The sequence below is a fragment of the Chroicocephalus ridibundus genome, chromosome 12, assembly GCF_963924245.1.
Source record: "Chroicocephalus ridibundus chromosome 12, bChrRid1.1, whole genome shotgun sequence".
In the NCBI taxonomy this organism is placed as follows: Eukaryota; Metazoa; Chordata; class Aves; order Charadriiformes; family Laridae; genus Chroicocephalus; species Chroicocephalus ridibundus.
This window is the reverse complement of record NC_086295.1, coordinates 685,343-704,851: the sequence shown is the minus strand read 5'-3', so window position 1 is coordinate 704,851 and position 19,509 is coordinate 685,343.

Here is a 19,509-nt window from a genome sequence, read left to right as displayed (position 1 = left end):
TGGGAGTATGCTGGATGCTATCAGTTTTGACTGCGAAGGCACAATAAATCTGTTCCAAGCAAGAATAAAATTGTACTGTCGCTGAAATAGTATTATCCTGCCTCTTCCAATATGTTTTTACCTGATGGATCAGGGAAGAAAACACCAGTATTAGTGCACGACATATTTCCACTTAGAGTGAAAGTGACTTTATATCAGAAACACATGCTAAAAATGTCTTTTGCATTCCTGCTAATTTCTCAGATCCAGCACTGGGCATATGCTCCTTATCTAATCTTGATTGCTGCATTAAACCAACGCATGCTATTCTACTTTATCCTTTGTGTAATTTCAGACATGGTTTCTGTTTTCTTTGCACTTCACCAAGGTAGCATATAACTGCTTGGAAAATGTTAACATCTGCAAAGGAAAAAGAAATAAAAGGAAAGGAATTAATCAAAGCCCTGAGATTTATGGGCTAAATCCTTGGCCTTTGGTGCAGGTAGTAGGTTTCTTTCTCTGCTGAGGCAGCAGAAAGCAGCCCAGGCGCTGCCTGCGCAGCGATGGAGGATTCTCCCCCAGGGGAGCCCTGGGCAGGGCAGAGCTGCCCTGGCTTCTGTCCCCTGTCTCCTCTCCCCTGTCCCTGCTCTGGCTGGCTCCCTGTCCCCTGTCCCCCGTCCCTGCCCTCACACATGGTGACAGCAGGTAGTGTTCACCCAGCTCCTGCGCGGCTGGGCTGTGCTGCAGCAGCCCCGAGGCCATCCCGAAGCGCAGGGAACACTTTTGGCGCAGCTTTTGCTCATCCTCAGGGAAAGAGAAGCAGCGTCTCCAGCGTGAGCCTGGAGCGGCTGGCGCTGGGCCGGGTTTGTGGCGATGGCTGTTCTTTACCTGACAGTTTTGATGAGTTGAATCTGCCACCCCTCAGCATGGCAGAGATTTTTTGCCTTGCTAGGAACATCCTTTTGGTGATAAAAAAATGGGTAAACATGGATCCCCTAGGCAGAATTATTGAGCGTAAAGTGACCTGTGAAATGCCAGGGGTGAGAGCAGCCACGCTCGGAGAGGCTGGGACGCAGGGGCTCATTTATCTTCAGTCAGAGCTCTGCAGCCTGGCTTTGCCACAGCAGAGAACTGTGAGCCTTGCCTGTGATGTTGTCACCTGTCCTGACATATCTAAGAAGATAATTAAAACTCGAATCACCGCTGCCTGCAAGAGATGTGCTCCTGACATGCAGTCTGTATGTTCCTCTGAAATGTTACCCCGGGGCTTGCCGTGCCCCCTCAGAGCGCAGCGCCGTGGGGACCCCTGCACTCCTCATGGGCAGCGGGGAGGATTTACCCCTGGTATGAACAATTAGTAAAGAAAGAATAAAAACTTCCTAATGCAGAAGGAGGCCTCAGGAAAAGCCAGAACTTGAGCAAATCTAAACTTGTGGTTGAGGTGCGTGAGGAGGAGGGGACGGGGCTATCCTCATCTGAACTGTTGTTTATATTTCAATGATCACATTTTCAAGAGCTACCCCTCATTTTTCTTTTCCTACATTTTCAGGTGTTAGTACAGCTGCAGGCAGAGCAGGAGCATCATGTATGCAGGTGCCTGAGCTATGGACGGTGAGGTAAAAAGGAGGCTCTGATAAGGCTGATTGGAAACCCTGAAGCCATGGACTTCCACCACGTAAGGTGGAGGGTCACCTGGTAGGAAGGTGGCAACGGTTGCACAAACCTGGTGGCACAGAAAGAAGGGAGAAACCCTTTGAGATCTTCAAGGCATAAAATCAAAATTGCCTTTTGATGACATCTGTGGTTTAGTCATCAAATTTTGGGTCTTTCTAGACAGGATTGGCAGGATGCATTGTTCTGCCATGCACAGAAATTGAGTTGTGCACTGAGGTATTACTCTCTGCCATTGACTGCTCCTATTATTATCATTATGATTATTGTTATTATTACGTATTTGGGGGTAATAACAAGAAATTAAGATTTGAAATGGAAAAGTCAAGGTTCTTGGAAAAGTTTTATTATTCACAGAAGATTACCTGCCTATTTGTGGTTTCACAGGTACCACTGGTACCTTAATGGTCGTGCTGTTACAGTCAGCTGGAAACACACATTCAGCCTGGATAGCCGGTACTGGAAATGGTAGTGGGTGTCTGGGATGGAAATCGTATGTTCTTTTGAAAGTTTCAGTTGTCACTATATGTTACTTGCGACATTAGTATTGCAGTTGGAATACGATGTAGAAACATAAAGGGATTTACTACTACAGAACTGGATGTGTTATGTGATGTAGTGCTGTGATATTAGACAACGTGACATTTCATGAATAAAACAAAAGATCTTACAGCACTCCTTATAAAGGCAAAAAAGGGCTTGAAGCCAGTCACATTTACAGGGTGACTCTCTGAGGACTACTTCAAATGCTAGAAATTTAATGGTGGCTCTTAAAAATCTAATTATATGCTGACAAAAATTAATAAAATCCACAGGAGCAAAGATAGGAATTAATGAAAACGGATCAGTGCAGGTACACTGATGAACAAGGGGACTTATGTTAGACATTTAAAGATCGTAATAAAACACTGCCTGAAGGCACACAAAACCTCGTCAATGGAACTTGAAAGAAAAATGATGCCACAAAGCACTAAAGATGCTTCTCCTCCTTAGCTTCAACATATTTCACCGGTCCAAACGTTTGCTCAGCACACTGCAGAGAGGAGGGGAGGCAGTAAGTACCTACTCGTGATTTTTCAGGACGGCTATTTGACCTCCAGTGTGACTGAGCCCCCTCAGGGGCGGTGGCCACTCAGCCGGGGGCCAGGCATGGCCAGCAGAGCCTCTCTTGGCCACCCCTTCTCCTTCGCCCTTGTGCCCTCTAGGACAGATTTCAAGAGGTCTTGTCCAGCCAGCGCTGGTGACGTGGCACCAGCAGAGAGGCAGAGGGGTTCTGCAGGGCCAGGCACGGAGCTCTGGGCTGTGCAGGGCCGAGACCACGTCGAGTTCTCCCCTTCTTGAACTGCTCACCCCGGCGCTGACTCGGGTTGCTGCAGCAGCAAAGACGTGTCGGTGAGCAGCAGAGCTGGCTCCAAGCCCAGCCTGGGGTTTATTTTTACATAGATGCAACCACTGTCCTTATTTGCTGCTTCCCAGGCAGTGCTGTGCAAGTGCAGTGCATTATTCTTCCCATTATTTTATTACCAGAGAATCATGGTTCTTCACGGAGGCAATATTCTCATGGCTGAACTCACGCTCAAGAGTATCTTGCCCTCTAAAACTTTCACTAGTGTTGACATGGAATATTTTTCCACTTATTAATCTCTGGACTTTGTGATTCTACAATTGCATATGGAAAATATTAAACGTGATAGCCTGCCTGTGCTTTCTATTATTTATTTTTTGTTTAGAGAAGTATTTATCCACATTTCTCTGAAGGCACCTGTTCAGTCCGGGACTCGGCACTTGCACATTAAGATTTGTAGGTGCTGTCTGGTGGCACACAAGCCTACGCATACATCTCTTTGCACAAATACTAGCTCATTGTTGATATTTGATTGCTGTTATTATTATTATTAGCAGACCCCAATGGGAAGTTACTTTCATTATTAATAAGCAATAACATGAACATGACCAATTTCCAGCATTATCAGAATCTGAACCCTAATATCATGACAATGCTATTCAGCTTATAACTTTCCTTCTTGAGCCTTTCTTCACTAATTAGCTGAAGACTTACTATGCTGAAAATATTGGCATTAGCTCTAGCCTTTGTACCTGCCATCCTCCACCCAAAGCACGGGGCTGTGCTGGAGGCGGGATTCCAGAACACAGACCAACTAATCACGCACACCGACTTGCTCGTGCCTAATTAGAAGTTGATGTAGGTTTGTTTGCAAAGACAAACTGCATTGTACATTACCATCCCTGCTTCTACTGTCAGCTCATAAGCCGTGATACTACAGTTCACTGCGCTGAATTGCTTCAAGAACATTTGCTGGGACCTGCGAATATTTCTCATGCGTGTGCTCTACGCCCAACTAACCCCATGGCAACTACTGTTATCCTTCCCAGCAGTAAATGCTACTCATCTTTGCGTTACTAATATGATTAATAGGGTCGGTGGCACATGTTTGCAAAACTGGGATTTCTCCAGTCTCCTCCGCTATTAGTGCGTTGTGGAGATGGAATGTGTTCGGAGTGACTAAAGCAGCAAGAGCAGAGCTGGAGAAACCCTCGGGCTTTGGCACCAGAAAAATCTGTATGGCCTCGAGTTCCACTTTGGAAGCTTTCACATTGGAACATAATTAATGGGACATCTACTGATTTTTGATCTTGAGGCTCATTTTAACTGTGTTCAGCATTTCAAAAAATGGAGACGATGAACATTTGATGTTGCAGATGGTGCCAAAAATGTAAGTTTTGAGCATTCCTACTCCTGATTTGTTTTGACAGCTATTTCATTTTCTGAAGCTGCAGTTAGAGCAATAAAACCAAAATTCACCACAGAAAAACAAACACCCGCTCCCCTTCCAGAAAAACTGATAGATTTTTCAAATGCTGGAAAATTGTACAGCTAGAGCCCATTGAATTTCCACAGGAGGTAAAGCTCATTAGCAAACACATGAAAGACAGTGAGCAGATTATTGTGAAAAAGGTATTTGTACAGTTACTTCAGTAACACTTTATTTAAAGTTTCTGGTTGCTGGCACTTAGACAGTATGTGTGACCTTGGTTAGGGAATGGTTATTGCCAAAAAACAGACACTCTAAGAACCCTTACAGCCAGCGAGAGCTGGAGGGACGGAGTTCAGGGAAGAGGAGAAAAAACTGACATTTCTCTTCTATTCCACCAACAGATCATCTATTTGAGGAGGTAAACGGAAGAGGAAGGGCATCCCTGGAGTGGGAAAAGGAATGGTTGGAGGAGCATTGCCGGGATCGTGTGGTGCTCACGGGACGCTCTCAGTTTGCCCCAGTCAAAGGGGGTTTGTGCGCGGCCAAAGGATGCTGGCAGCTGTGTGCCTGAGGAGCACAGACCGTTTCTGTTATAACTTCCTGTTCTTTGTTTAAGAAAATACATTAACTGGAGGAAGAGGGTTCTCACTACAACCCTCATTACTATTTCCTTCAGTTCCATCAAAAGGACTTCTTCCCGGCCCGGCCTCCCCAGCCAGACGCTCTCCCCGGCCTGGGGAGCACTCGAAACCCCTTCATCTTTGCTGCCGTTAATGTTTTGCAGATTTCAGCACGATTCCTGGGCTGCGTGTACAAAAGTACAGTTTAAGCAGTGACAAATAGAAAGCACATGCTTATTAAAGCTACATTACACAACTCCCCACCGCTCTAATGTCATCTACTCCTAAAACAACAAACCTGTGGGGACCTGCGCCCGTGCGTGCCTCGGGAAAGGCCGGTAGCTGCCAGGTCAGGGTGACTGACGAGGACAAGCTGCTGTAGAGATTTGGGTCCACGCTGCGTATGCCATGGGCGCTCGATCATCATCTGATTAATAGGCATGCCTATAGTTCATAGACGTCAGGCTGGAGGCAGGACGGCCTCTGGCTTGTCTAAGCACATAGCAATGCCCTCGCCATGAAAAATGAGGCAGAAATACGGGATGCCGGGCTGGGCTGACGGCTGGTGCGTGCTGGATTTACCTGCTGAAGTAACGTGCTCCGTCTCTGGGTTAGGCTGAACTCAGATATGCAAGCCCAGGTTCTGCAGATCAGGTTCACCCTCAGTTAGTGGGTGTCCCCTGGGCTGGCGTGGTGGACCCTGGCTGGATCCGCAGCCGGGACAGAGCAGGACACCGACAGAAATGGGTCCCCCTTCGCTGTTGCCCGGGGTAAGGGGGAGCCCCGACGCCCCCCTCCTGCTGCTCCTTCCCCCGAGCTGCCGGGGCCCAGCAGTCCTCGGATATTTTGAGTCTGACCTTGTTTTGCTTAGTCTGAGGCAGGCTTCACAAGCCAAACTTGCAATCTTTTAGATGTGCGTGGCTGCGTGCTCAGCAGCACACAGCACGTCATTGGTATGCAGCACTGGTAGCATTTGACTGAGACAAATGTTCTCTAGGTGAACCCAGAGGCTGCGCCTTATTTAATTTTGTCATCTTCAATTAAACTTTGCCTGTTGTTTCATTACCGTTTGGAGTCCTGTTTAGTGCTAATATTTAATATACGCACACTTTGAAGTGTTTTTCTTATTTCAGCTACATATTTCACACATTCTTTCAAAGCTAAAAATATTGTTTGAGTTCAGTCTCTTGATTTCTTCCGTAACTTTCGTCGCTACAGATATGCTGATGGTTCAGTTCAATTAGCATCATATCAGTATTTTTGTATATTTGGACTGGGAAGGGAGGAGGACAGAAAAACAGTCCGCGAAGGCACTGAACACTGCTACGTGTAAAACTAATAGAAGGAAAGTGAAATAACATGGGATGTTATCACAATTTTTTTCAAAAATGCTTTCTGAAGTTATCTGTATATTTTAGGTTTCCCACGGTGATACACTTCAAGTTTTTAAAACAACACAAACATTTGCCTTGGCTAACAGCCTAGTGTAAAGAATAAAAATTATCAACACAACTAAATGGCTTAAAAAGACAAGGTATTGTCCCTGAGGAGAAGCAGAGAATGTAAAAGTGATCTGTACAGGCGCAATCCTATTCACATGTGGCCAGCAAAAACAAACCGGTTGAATCAGCTCTCTCTTGTAAAGGGAGAGATTTCTTTCTTTACCCGTCCATCATCTCTCTAGGATGTGCACATACCTTCTAACTGGACTACTTTAAGTACAATTAATATTTGTTCTGTGCCTCGTAGGTGCTTTTTCAGTAATGACATGACATTTGTTTATTGCTCTTCTTCAAGAATTAATAAAAAAGCCAGAGGGGCTATGGATGTCATGGTCCACTGGCAGAAAGTTGTGAGCAGGTTATCTCACCTGAATAACCCCCAAAAGGTCGGGTTTTTTCGTGGTTTGGGGCCTACTGCATTCACGCAGGTCATCGAAATCCATTTTTTCCATCTGTTATTTGTTCTTCAGCCTTTTTGTGAAAAGCAGCAATAAAGTTCAAACCTCTGTCTCACTGAATTCTTTGGCAGCTTTTTAAAGCTGCCCGGAAACCATTGTGAAAGCTTCCATAATCGGATAATGACTGATATACAGTGCGTGTCGATAGAAGTGTTTGAAAATAAAACGTGGGGTGCTATAAAATGGGCTTACTAGATAGTAAATAACATTTCAAATACACAAGGGAGTCACATTCCAGTTCTGCTCTTTCTCTGCTGCCTTTCTTCCCTTCGGGATCTCCTCTACGTGTGGGACATCCAGCGCAAACTCAAGCAGTTATAGCTTTGGAGAATATTTGCACCACTTCATAGGAGACGTAATTTCAGTGTCTCAGTTGGCTGAGCGGCTTTTGCAGCCGCTGGGAAGAGACAGACCCTCCGAAGCCTGCCACAAAGCAGGACCCTCACTCAGGCTCCCCATCACGGGATGCTCTCGCCGAGCACTGAAACCCTCCGAAGACCACCACCTCCCCTGTCCCGACTAGGGACAGCAGAGGCCACCCAGCCCCTGCCACCATGCTGCCAGCCGCTGCCTGCCGTTGCCCTCCCCTGTGTGCTTACAGCCTCGCAATTCGGCAGAGGAGAGAGGAGGAAAGGGCTGGTTCCTGGCCGGCTCCCAGCTGTGGCTCCAGCTGTCCCATCCGCAGGTTGTCTCTTCTCCAGCACCGCCGCGGGCTCTCCAGGGGCTGAACCTGTGCTCTGTGTGTGCACCGGGCCAAGCATAATACACCCGGACTATTACTTAATTTGTGTGTGCCACCTCATTTTGCAATTTCCAGGTAAGCCCGGGGGTAACCAGTCGTGCCAAGAGGATTTGGCAGCGGCCGGGGCGGGAGGGGGCGCAGCCCGGGCACCAGGCGCCGGTGCCCCGTACGCTTCATCCTGCAGCTGCTGCCCCTGAAAAACACATAGTGATCTGCAAGAGCTTAGTGCTAATGAAAGATGAGTGCATGGAGTTACTGTCAAAGGTCTTGAGAGGCCGTTTCGCTGCCAAAAAGAAAAAAACCAACCCAATATACGCAATACAAAAGCAATGTCTGATCAAAATGAAACTGTGAGAGTGACCCTGCTAACGAAATGTTCTGGTTTGCATGGAGTTGTAGATGAATGAATGACCAGTTAGGGGGAAAATATTATTTGCCTGGGAAAGCTTAACATTTAAATAAGGAAAAGGGGCTGCTGCTTATCTGTAGCAGATCACTCTGCACTATCCAAAACACTGCCATGAATTTTTCTCTCCCTTTTTCTGAAACTGTTCTTTTTCAGATCAGGCGAAAGGGAAACAAATGTGCAATTGTCTGACTCTAATCTCAGTTTCGGCACAACCACATAGTAGTCCTTAACAGAGGAAGAGAAAAATGTAATTGTTTGGAATGAATGTTTGGTTGTCTTTGAACACAGAGACTATGGGTTACTGTCCGCATCTTGGGCAAAGGATTCTTGTGACTTCTAACCTGTCGATAAAACTGACTTTAAATGGTTTTTAAGCAGCAATGAAAATTTATGGTGTCATCCTAGAGGCTGGAGCATTAAAAAAAGAGTAAATTCTGTGGGATTTTTGCACAGAGATGCAGGGCTGGCGTCGTGGCGTTAAGTGCTGGCGTAGGTATTAGCGCATCAAGGTACATACGCTCATTTCTGACTACAACCCATGAAAAATCAGTTGAAATTAATGAGAATACGCTGAGCTTTACAATTGAAACATGCTTAAGTGCCTTCCTGGGGCACTAAATGGCTGCCCCAGTGTTGGCTGCGTTTCGGTGATGCTGAAGGCAGCCTGCTTGATGCATTTTGCGCTTAGTGTGAAATCACGTGTGTTTTGCAAGACGCTTTTGTGGGTGCCCTTGAATGCAGAATCCAGCTTGTAGATGTGTGGACGAAAGGCTCTGTATAAATGTCAGCCTTTATTATTGTTACGAATTTCCGGCTTCTGTTATTAAGACATTTTATGTGGATCTTTGCGTGTGTCTCCGTCTGTGAGTTCGGATTAAATGCCTGCCACAAATCTCCCTGGCATCCCACGGAGGGGATTGCTTTAACTTGCTGCTCTTCTAACCTTTCCTTCTGTTCGGGGAATAAACCTCCTTTAAGAAAATGACCTCATAAAAACGGAGTAAACTCTGGGCTCTTTGTTTTTCTCAGGTCTAACCTCCAGGAAGACTATAAATTCATTTATTCTATAAAACACAGAGAAGTAAATCTTCAGCATAATGTGTGGGGAATTAGCCACTTAACTCCCATTAACATTAATGGGAACTGAATATTTATTTACCCCACAGCACATAAATCTTCGCCTTGTAACTTCTACAGTTTCTAACTAAAAATGTTTCCATTGTTCTAAGGATCACGGTTATCCTGCTGGAGTGTTTACTGGGTTGTCAGCCTACGGGAGATATATTGGATGTTTTAGTCCTTTCCCTTCAAGTAGGCTGCAAAATGCGCTGGGGCTCTGTAACATGAACTTTCTGAAACCTCTGCGTGATAAGCCCAGATGACTCAAACCTCCTCTGCTTGGTGCTGGTCCCATCATTCCTGCTGGGAGCTGGAATCATTTGACGTGAATAAACTGCTGTGACTGATAGACTTTTGGTCTGCGCCCGGGGTGATGGATGGATGGGGCTGCAGCTGTCCGGGCCCTGCCAGGAGCCTCCACCTCTTCCAGAATGTGTATTTCTTCCTTTCTTCCTTCAAACCTGCATTCTCATTGTGAGAGAATTACACTCTCAGCTCTTTCGTCTCTACTTAAAGTCAAGATCAGGCAAATCAATCAAGCACCATATAGCTCCGTTTCAAGGAGACCTTTTCTCTCCCCTGAGGGAGGTGAAGGGACTATCGCTCATGGAGACCTGTTGGAGGCTTCACGGCTGTTAGGTGTTACCTGGAAGACACGGAGATGCCCCCGGGACGGAGGAGCCATGGACCCTGACAAAGATACGAGTTTGAAGACTGGCAGCCGCTGGCTGAAATCCAGGCTCTGTTATACTCCATGGCAAAACTTCCCACGACTTCAGTACACCAGGTTTAACTAGCGCATGAAACTACTTTTCCCTAAAGCATTCTGTAGAAAGTTATTGCTCTTCTGTGTGGTTTATTTGAACTACTCTGAGGAAGTTAATAAATCCTCCAAATTTCTGGTTAAAAATAAATAAGTAACAATGGAAGCAGAAAGGCTCCATCTTGCTCTCTATCGATTTATGAACTATTTTAGAAATAAAGCCTTCCTCTGCACCTAAGTGAATTGGGCAAAAAGCGATGGGCTTAAACTGCAGCTAGAGAGTTTTAGGCAAGACATCAGAAAAAGCCTCCCGGGGGCGGGAAGCACAGCTGCAGACCAGGAACAGGCTAGGTAAATTGTGCAGAAGGACCGAGGTGGTCTAGTCCGCGCCGGGCAGTTGGAGAGGAGGAGAAGGCTGTTACTTTGGACTCTCCCTTCCAGCCCTCTCACTCCGCTGGAGCGAGAGCACATCCATCGATTTTCAAGGTTGTTGGATCGAGTCTGTTTAGTTCTGTAAGACTTTTCAGCAAACTAAGAAAACTTTATCCAAAGCTTCTCACAGTTCCCATGCAGAGACGGGGATTTGTCAGGCGATCATTAAGCAATACTTACACACCATTTGTTATGGATGCATTTTCTTTCTCTAAATCAGAGTATTTATTTTCAAGGTGCAGGGAACTGGATTCCAGTGTGAGTTATGGCAATATAAGCGCACAGGACCCCTCCAGGCAATTAGTGCTGCACACTGATGCGCTCCCACGAGAACCAGCTCCGTCTCCCCAGCTCTCCAGCCAGAGACAGGTTGCATGGGCAGACTCAGGGATGTGAGACCTAGGACATATTAAAACGTCAAATTGTTGCTGTTATTAGGTATTTAAAACACCATAATCATAAACAACGGGCAAACAGGCAATCCCATGCGCAATGAGCTGACGGCACGTTGTGCACACACCCAGGAGATGGCTTTGATTTCAGGTTTAGCTCCTGTGAAACATATTTACTCAGGAAATCTTTACTCAGATATTATTTAGTTTTTGCTGTCTCAAGGGTGGAGCTATTCATCAAAATCTTAAAAAATATCAAACTAATGTTAACTGTGAACACATACTATTGGTATACGCGTCATTGTACCGCACATAGTGCATTCCCTCCTGAGTGATCCCTTAGCAAACTCTACTCCTTACGGGGTGTCACGTACTGAAATGGAAATAGCTCACACAGAAGCTGCTTAACAATGTTCAGCATCTTCCTTCAAGAAAGGTTAGGAAGTGACCAAAGGGAAAAGTAGAGCAAAAAAAAACAGATAGGAAATTGCAATTACCCAGTCTTAACTCAAGTGTTTCCTATGGAAAAGAGCATGGTGTCTTTTACTCAGGAAAAGATGAGATTCCCATGAATTGTTCTGCCCGTTTCCGGGGACAGAAGGGTACCCGGCTGGGCTGAACCGCCAGAGCACCCCTCGGACGCACGGTTCCGCCTGACCCGGCTCACACGAGCTGGCGAGGTCCCGGCCGAGGGTGGCAGGGCCAAGGCAGTGCCGTGGTCACGCAGCAGTAGGGCTGCGCTGCGCTATCACCGAACCAGCCAGGCTGAGCCGTGTTCAACCCCTGGAGAAATAAATGCAAGTATCAGATCTAAACATATTTGTCTCTTTTTTTTTCCTTTTTTTTTTAAAGTGCTGGAGGGGTTTCCAGCAATAGATAAAATCATTTTTGCAAAATTGAAATGCAACATTTGTTCCGGAGCTTGTTAGGTCCTGAAATCTGTAGGTGGGGTTGGGAAAATGACATTCCCAGCTCTTCGCCAGCAGCAAAGCTATTAGAGCCTTTTTAAATGTTATCCAGTTCAGTGCTGCTGCTTGTGCCATATTCCCAACAGCAAATGCAAGCATCATCAGGATCCAACAGGCTCCCAAGAATAAGCCCAGCAATTCGACTAAAAATAAATATAATTAAACCATAAAAAGAAAAATGTCTGTAAGATTATCATCCTTGCAGCTTGTTGGAATGTACTTGGGAAATATTTTTGTAGTTAGTTGCAAATAAAATATGTTTTATATGGAGAGAACACTGCCAAAATAACACAAAATAGATTTATTAAATAAAAAAAATGAAAAAAGATAAAATAAAAAATGGAAATAACTTTTTCACACAGTTAAACAAGTTGCTTATAAATATATTCTCCTGATAGAATCAACCAGTTGGTGTCTGGCCCAAGGCTGTGTTTGGTAACCTGTTGGACCGCGGCCTGTAAGAGTGGATAGCAAACATCAGACGAGTGATACAAGGGATTTATCCATTTTTAGTTTGTTAATCCTTCATTCTTATGATGTTTTAATCATTCATGACCTTTATCAAAATCCACCCCCTCCTAAAATTTCCACTGCTGGGGTAGTGATGAACTCACTCAGACGGACTATCAGATATTTTGAACACACTGTCTAAATTACGTTATATGCTTTCTGTTATGTGTCTGGCTGAGCCAAACTTTTCAAACAGGACAGTAATGAGCATCACACAAAGAATATTATATCACCTTCCCCAGTTTCTTAAACAACTGATCTTGGAGATTCAGTAGCAACGGGTTTACAGCATTTCTGAAAACTGAAAAAGTTCTCATGAGTGTATCATGGAGCACTGTGTCCATACTGATAAATGGATAGTTTAGCATAATGCCCACCGATAACTTCAGAAGAAAATGTGCTCAGAGTCTGAAGGACAGGGCCTCTGCCGCCAGCCGCTGGTCCTCTTAAGGATTTCTTCCTCGTGCTGCTCCGGGGTGATGTCTGGCCGTACTCTCACCGACGCGCCCAAACGGGGCCCTGTGCGGCCCTTCGGCGGGAGCCCACTAATTACCTTCACGTTCAGCAAGGGGATGGTGGCACCGAGCGCCTCTTCTGAACAATCCAACTCCTCACGCACCTGGGCTCATGAGCAAGTACTGTGATTAGTGCTCCCATCGCTGTTACTGATGCATTTGTTACACTATCACCTCAAAGGCTTCCAGTGTCGATGGGTCTGATAAATTTCCCAGTGTCCAGTCTATTGAATTCTTCGCTTGCTCAGAGAGCGGGTTTGTGGGAAAGCTAACACATTCGGCCAGATTTGATTGCAGAAAACCACAAAAGAAAAACCAAATTGTTGTCAGGTTTGGTGGGCAACTGACTGGGAGTCTGACAGGGAATTCATTAAAAATCATGTCACATACGCCTGGTGCAGGACTGGCAACTGGCTTTGGTGGAACTGAAAGGCTGAGCCCAGACTTTGCTGGAAAGCTCCCTAAGGCCATGCCATTTACAAAAAGACCAAGCTTTTGAGAGCATATAATTATCCTTCATCCCTGCCATCTTATCCTGCATTAAATTTAATTGGTCACAAAACTTGGCAACATTCTCACACCCATTTAAAGAAATTAAGTGGTTCTGTCATTTTTTAGTGCTCTTGATATGAAAGTGTTTCAACTTTCACTCTGTGACAAGAATCTCTGCCTCCTCCCCTTCCCCCAAAATATACATTCTTCCTGAGAGAACTGAGCTCAGAGGGAACAGATGGGCTAAAAATAGTTGATTTTGGCCAAGACTCTCAGAAGTCACCAGTGATTTCCAGTGCCTCTATTTTTAGAGGTGAGTGCTGACCACTTACTGGAAGTCACATTCCTTCACGTTTTCAGAGCTGGGCACCCCATATCTTGCTCCGTCATTTACAAAGCAATAGGTCATGAGCAATGGTCACCCAAGGGCTGTGGTGGGATCGCCACCCCATGCCTTGACCCTTCACCAAGCTCTGCTGTCCCAGCCCTGGAGAAGGTCCCCAGAGTGGCTGCGCGTGGAGTTGACCCGTTGAGTCGCTGACCCACCGGTGCTGTTCCACCGTACGAGCACCAGATGCAGTTTGAATTTCCTCTCCGCCCTTCACTGTCAGTTGGTCACAATTTTAGAGCATGGTAGAGTCAAACCTGTTACCTGGAAATGAATGGCTCCTAAAATCTGAACCAAAGAGTAGTCCCCATGGGGAGCCATCCATGCCCGGTCTTTGCTGCTGGCTCCTGCACCAGTTGGTTCATTGATGCTGTCTTACCTGAGCGATTGGTTTGATATCTACCTGCCCAGTATATAAAGACTTCTCTTTTTTTTGCAGGCCATGAAGAGGACAAGTCATTTAAATATGTTTTGAAGACAAAAGATGAACATTTGCTACTCCTTTCAATAAATGCGGCACGCACAATGGCAGTGCAATTAGGGGTGGAAACTTTGAGGTCACTAGGTGAATATCTGTTAACATTTGCTTTTTATCTACAGGCCTGCTTTTCAACTGTGAAATGCTGTTAATCCATCATGAAGTCTTGCCATGTGCTTGGTAACTATATGTTTTGTTGTTCTCCAAATGAAAACAAATGAATTTGGGTTTTGGGGTAGGCGGTGTGTAGGGGAAATTCCTGATGATCAAGTAAAAATATACTATTGGCACGTGTGACAATTAAAACCCCTAAATAGGTTTGTAAGAGCAGTACTTTCAAAGGTACTGAGCACCTACAGCGCCTGTTGTCTTCAGTGTTACGTACTTGACTGGACCCAACACAGCACAACATTAACTAAATGTCGGGTTTTATGTAGAGTGTGAAAGAGAATCATCTGTGAAGCAAAGGTCAATGAAGTCAGATTTTCTGCTGTGTTTATTGGCGATAAACATCTTGAGAGAGAACGTGAACATCTACAAACACTGGGTTATAATGTTAATATAGTCCCTTATCGCCTTATAAACGATCTGTGTCCTGACACGGGAAGTGAGCTTCAGTCCCAGATGAATTACGAATGGGTGACTCCCTAGTATAAATAAAAGCAGGAGGATGGGCCTTGTCGAGGAGTTTGTGCACAAGAGATGGAAATAAGAGCCAGGAACTTATCTCAGCTTTGGAAAGTGAGCTGCTTTGGAGCCTGGTCCAAAGCTCGGTTAATTAAGTGGGAGACTTTCCAGCAACATCAGAGGACTTTATCACTCTTTATTAGGGCTACCATATGTCCACCTTTTTTTTCTTACATTTGTCTTCTTTTTCTGCCCCCAGTGACAGGTGCTGCCCACGCCCAAGTTTCCCCAAACCCCGAAGCGCAGACATGTGCATGTCGGAGTGGATTTGGTTTGCTACGGTGGGCAGAGGCAGGACACCAGTGTCTGCAAGCGGCTGATGGCGGTGGGAGGGGATGGAGGGGCAGGACGAGGAGAGGCAGAAGGACCTGCTGGGAAGGCTGATAAGGGGGAGAAGGGGGGACTTAGGGATGAGGAAATGGGAAAGAAAAAAAGCAATCGGGGTGGGATAGCTGAGAAAAGCAGATTGCTCTGGGATGGGAGACTCTGGGAAGCATAGAGGGACACAGGGTGGGGCTTCTGGGGTTTCTGCCCTGGCATTTGATCCTTAATGGGGGCTTTGAGAGGGGATTCCCACGGACTTTCACAGGCTGCCACTTCTACGTCTCTGCCCCGCCTGCTGCCACCAGCTCCCCGGGCTGGGGGAGAAGGTAGCTCTGCTCTGTGGCCTTGGAAATGTCACCTACCAGCGTGACAGCATGAGTGCAGTCGCCTTCCAGTCCGGAGAGCTGTGCGGTTCACTTCTTGTCTGTAAAGACTCAGGGAGAAAATCACGTTCTGTTATTGAACTGCCCCCTTGGAACAACAGAAATAAAGGTTTGAAGCCTGAAATTTGACGAAAAAGTTGTTGGAAAAAAAAATTTGTTTAATAAAATTATATTTGGAGGTGAAGGTTTTTCTTGTCATAGCACTGCAGGTGAGTGAGACGGGGTTCTTTCAGGTCCAGCTCCTTCTGCTCCTGCTGCTGGGGTGTAGGATGTGCGATGCAGACCACTGTCCAGGTGAGCATTCGGCAACTTCACCCCGGTGCTGGCTTCACCCACAGCCCCCACCGGCACCGGGCGACAGCTCCTGGGGCTTTCTCCCCGCTCTCCCTGAGCCCTGCACCCAGCCTGCTCTGCCGGAGGGGAAGGTGGCTCACAGCCACTTCTCCCCGCTCCCGGACACCGCTCGTGCCCCTCTTCTCTCCTACGCTTTAGGTCTCCGGCAAGATCTTGGGCAAGACACCCTGTGACTCCATCCCTCCTCAAGGATTTCCACAGTGTCATGGTCGAAGCTGAACTCTAAATGCACACGTCTGGAGCTGGGCTATTCTTTCCCTTTACAAATTGTTCAGACCTCACACCTCTACAGCTAAACAAATGTAATCCAAGCATCAGATCATAAAATCTTGGAAAAAATTTATTTGAACTGCTGGCATGGCTTCTAGTAGCACACTGGGGGCAGCTCTCCTTTCACATGTCCCCAGAGGCGTGTAAAGCAGTTCACTCCTAGTAACTGAGCTATAAATGTAGGTCTCAAGCAGTGCATGCTCCGTGTTACAACGTGAGAAACCTGAGGGCTTTCTCTTTTTGTGCAGGAGATTATCAAAGCACCTTTAAAGGGAGCCAGATTTCCTGCCTCACCTTTCCTCTCCCATTGCTCCGACATCCACTCTTCGAGAAACCAAAAGGTGTCAAACTTTCTTCGACACGTACAAACGAGCCCCACTGCCTGGGCAAACGGAGAGGAAAGACTCTGGTCTCCCGAGGGCCGTTTGCCGGCTGCTCGCAGGCAGGTAGCAGCTCTGGCGACGCGGTTCTGCACTCGCGTTACCAGCTACAGCAACACGGGGATGGATGCTGATAACCACGGGCAGACAGGCTGGTTTCCCTAAGCTGCTTATGCTCCACCGCTGTGAAACCCAATGTGCTGGAGCAAACGTGTCCCTTCCTGTTTTAGGGGAAAGAATGTGATTTTGCAACTCGCTGTTCTGCTTTTCCCTCTAGTTACTGGTGACGCACACATGGACCTGAAGGAGTAAGGGCTGAGGGGAGCCAGGATAACACACAGGGGTCCCTCACTCCTCACCCAGGCCTCCCAGTCACCCGAACTGTTATTAATTGACTATGAGAAATGGTTTATTACATGCAAACATTTGGCTTGTGCTTGCAGGAGTTTCAGGTGTGCCAGGACCGACGGAGACGGTGCCAGGTCGCGGGAGAAGCCGGAGGGGACGAGTGCGGGTCACCAAGGGTTCGCCCCGTCACTCCAATGCCAGGCACCCACAAAACATCAACAGTTACCTCTTCTGAAAGGTGCAGGTGTCAACATTCGCTTTGTTCTGCAAAGGAATGAAATTGAAAACTTCTGGGTTGTTTTTTTTTGTTTGAAAAAATAAGGCAATTGTTTTCTTATTCTGAATGAATGCCTGAGGCACCAGGTCACAGCATCCATCTCTCACGGCCTAGAAACCAGCGATTTCTTTGCTCCCTCATCCATTGGTTAGGGCACCGGGTGAAAGATTTTGCACAGTTTCAAAAAAAGGACTTGGAAGTAGCTTTTCATAGTGCAGGTGGGGGGCCCAGACCCCAGACCCTCTCCTGGATGACCAGGGCGGCAGAGGCAGAAGGGGGGGGGGCGCCCGCTCTGCCTCCTGGCCCAGCAGTTTCACACCTTGTCTTGGGTTAAATTTAGTAAAACTAATACATTTGCACAGAAAGCTTCAGTTCTAATTAGCTGCCATTTTCCAACAACACAAAACCCCAATTCACCGAAAACTTGCTAGTGACTTGGATATAACTGCCACTGGTTTGATGGTGCTCATGACATAAGGCAGGATCAAACTCGGCAGTGGAAGGATAAATAATCAATTTTTGCACGCTGGAGGAGCAAAATTTCAAGCTTTTGATGTGAAAAGGTACCTGAACAACTAGCAGCTGACATTCATAGCACGGGAGAATTCAACTCTGAGAGAGGGCCCTGGGCTTGAAGGAACAAAGAGAGGTCGCAGCGCACTTTTTGTGGGAAGACAGTGACTGCACCTGCAGCCGGCTCGTCCTGACGAACGCTGCTGAGCAGGCGACGGGGCGCAAGGATGTGCCAGGTCTTTTCTGTGCGGTGGCTCTCTGCCCACTGCAATTACGGAGGGAGGAAGGCAGCAGTTTTGTGAATAAAGCTGGCAGCTACCCAATACAGCCTGAAGAAATAACCGTACCTTGGAGAAGCCTTTCTTTTTCTTTCTGGGTTGGGCCAAGCTCTTTAAAGGATTTTAGCATTCATGGAGGCATCTTCATCTCAAGATGCTCATTACTGATAAATCTATCCTGGTCCCTGTGCAGTCGCCAGCCCGTGCTGGTACGAAACGCCTGAGATGCTGGTGGGGCAGATTTGCCTGCTCTAGAGACTGGAATGGTTGAAGGTTGGTTTAAGCTCTGAAGCATTGGGTTTAAAAACACTTCTAGGATTTAACAGTAACCATTATAACCCTGGATGAGTTTATTATCCTATATGGTTGCTGAGTGTAGCTTAATTCTTGACCGCAAAGGCTCCCTCTGGTGCTAAATTCTGCCCGTTAAGCAGGCTGCTCGGGGAGCGTTACGCTGGAGTCTCTTTGCAGCCATCCTTGAGGTTACAAACTAAGCCCATAGACTTCAAGCTCCTCTCCATCCTGTATTTTAGCAAGCTCTTCTGCAGAGCGATGAGGCCATTGGCCACATCCCACACATCTCCTGACACCAGGGAAGTGAAGTCAAACACCATACAGGAGTAACAATGCCGGGCATGCTGAGGCCGGAGGGGGAGGAACAGTTCTTGCTGCATATCGGCAGCCCCCCGATGAGAGCAAAGCCTCCTCCAACGCGTTCGGGAATAAATCAAACGTATGAACGTTGACACCATGTGGTTCTTTACAGCGGATCTTTGTTCAATATGGCAAGAAACTCTATTACTGGAGTTTTACAAACAGAAAGGACACCAAAGATTTTTGGCTCATGCTGAGCAAAAGCCACCATTCATCTGCCGAGAGGTCCTAGAGGTTCTATCTATTGAAAACTAGCAGGAAAAAAGATTCAGGAAGAGCAGAGGAGTTGTTAAGAAGAGAGGATGAAATAAGGAGGAACAAGAAAGAATGCGGAAAGTTAGAAAGAGTTTGTTGGAAACAAAAGTTGCATAAAGGTTAAAGCAAAACTGCAGACAACAAAATCTGCATTCTTGTGACTCCTTTTATGAAATCATGGCAGAAGGGCTACTGTGAAGAAGAACATTATGCAAAGAAAATAAATAATGTAGAGAAAAAAAGGTGAATCCAGGATAAGGCAATGAAAACAGCTTTCTGAGATACACAGCTTTGCTTAAAAGAACTCACACCCTTTGTGTCATTCATTCCTTCTGAAGAAAAGTATTAAAGTCAATAGATGTGTTTATCCAAGTCACTCCTAGCTCACTTCACAAGGAAGGCTTTGGGGCTTTTAATTTTTGGTTCCAGACAAAGTCATTTTTCTTTGTCTCTTTTTTTTTTCTTTTAGAAAAATGTAATACATTTTTCATATTAAGAAAACAAGAGATTGAAAGATTACTTTTGGCACTTCCCATTGCTGCTTATGTGAGGAAAAAAAGGCAGAAGATGA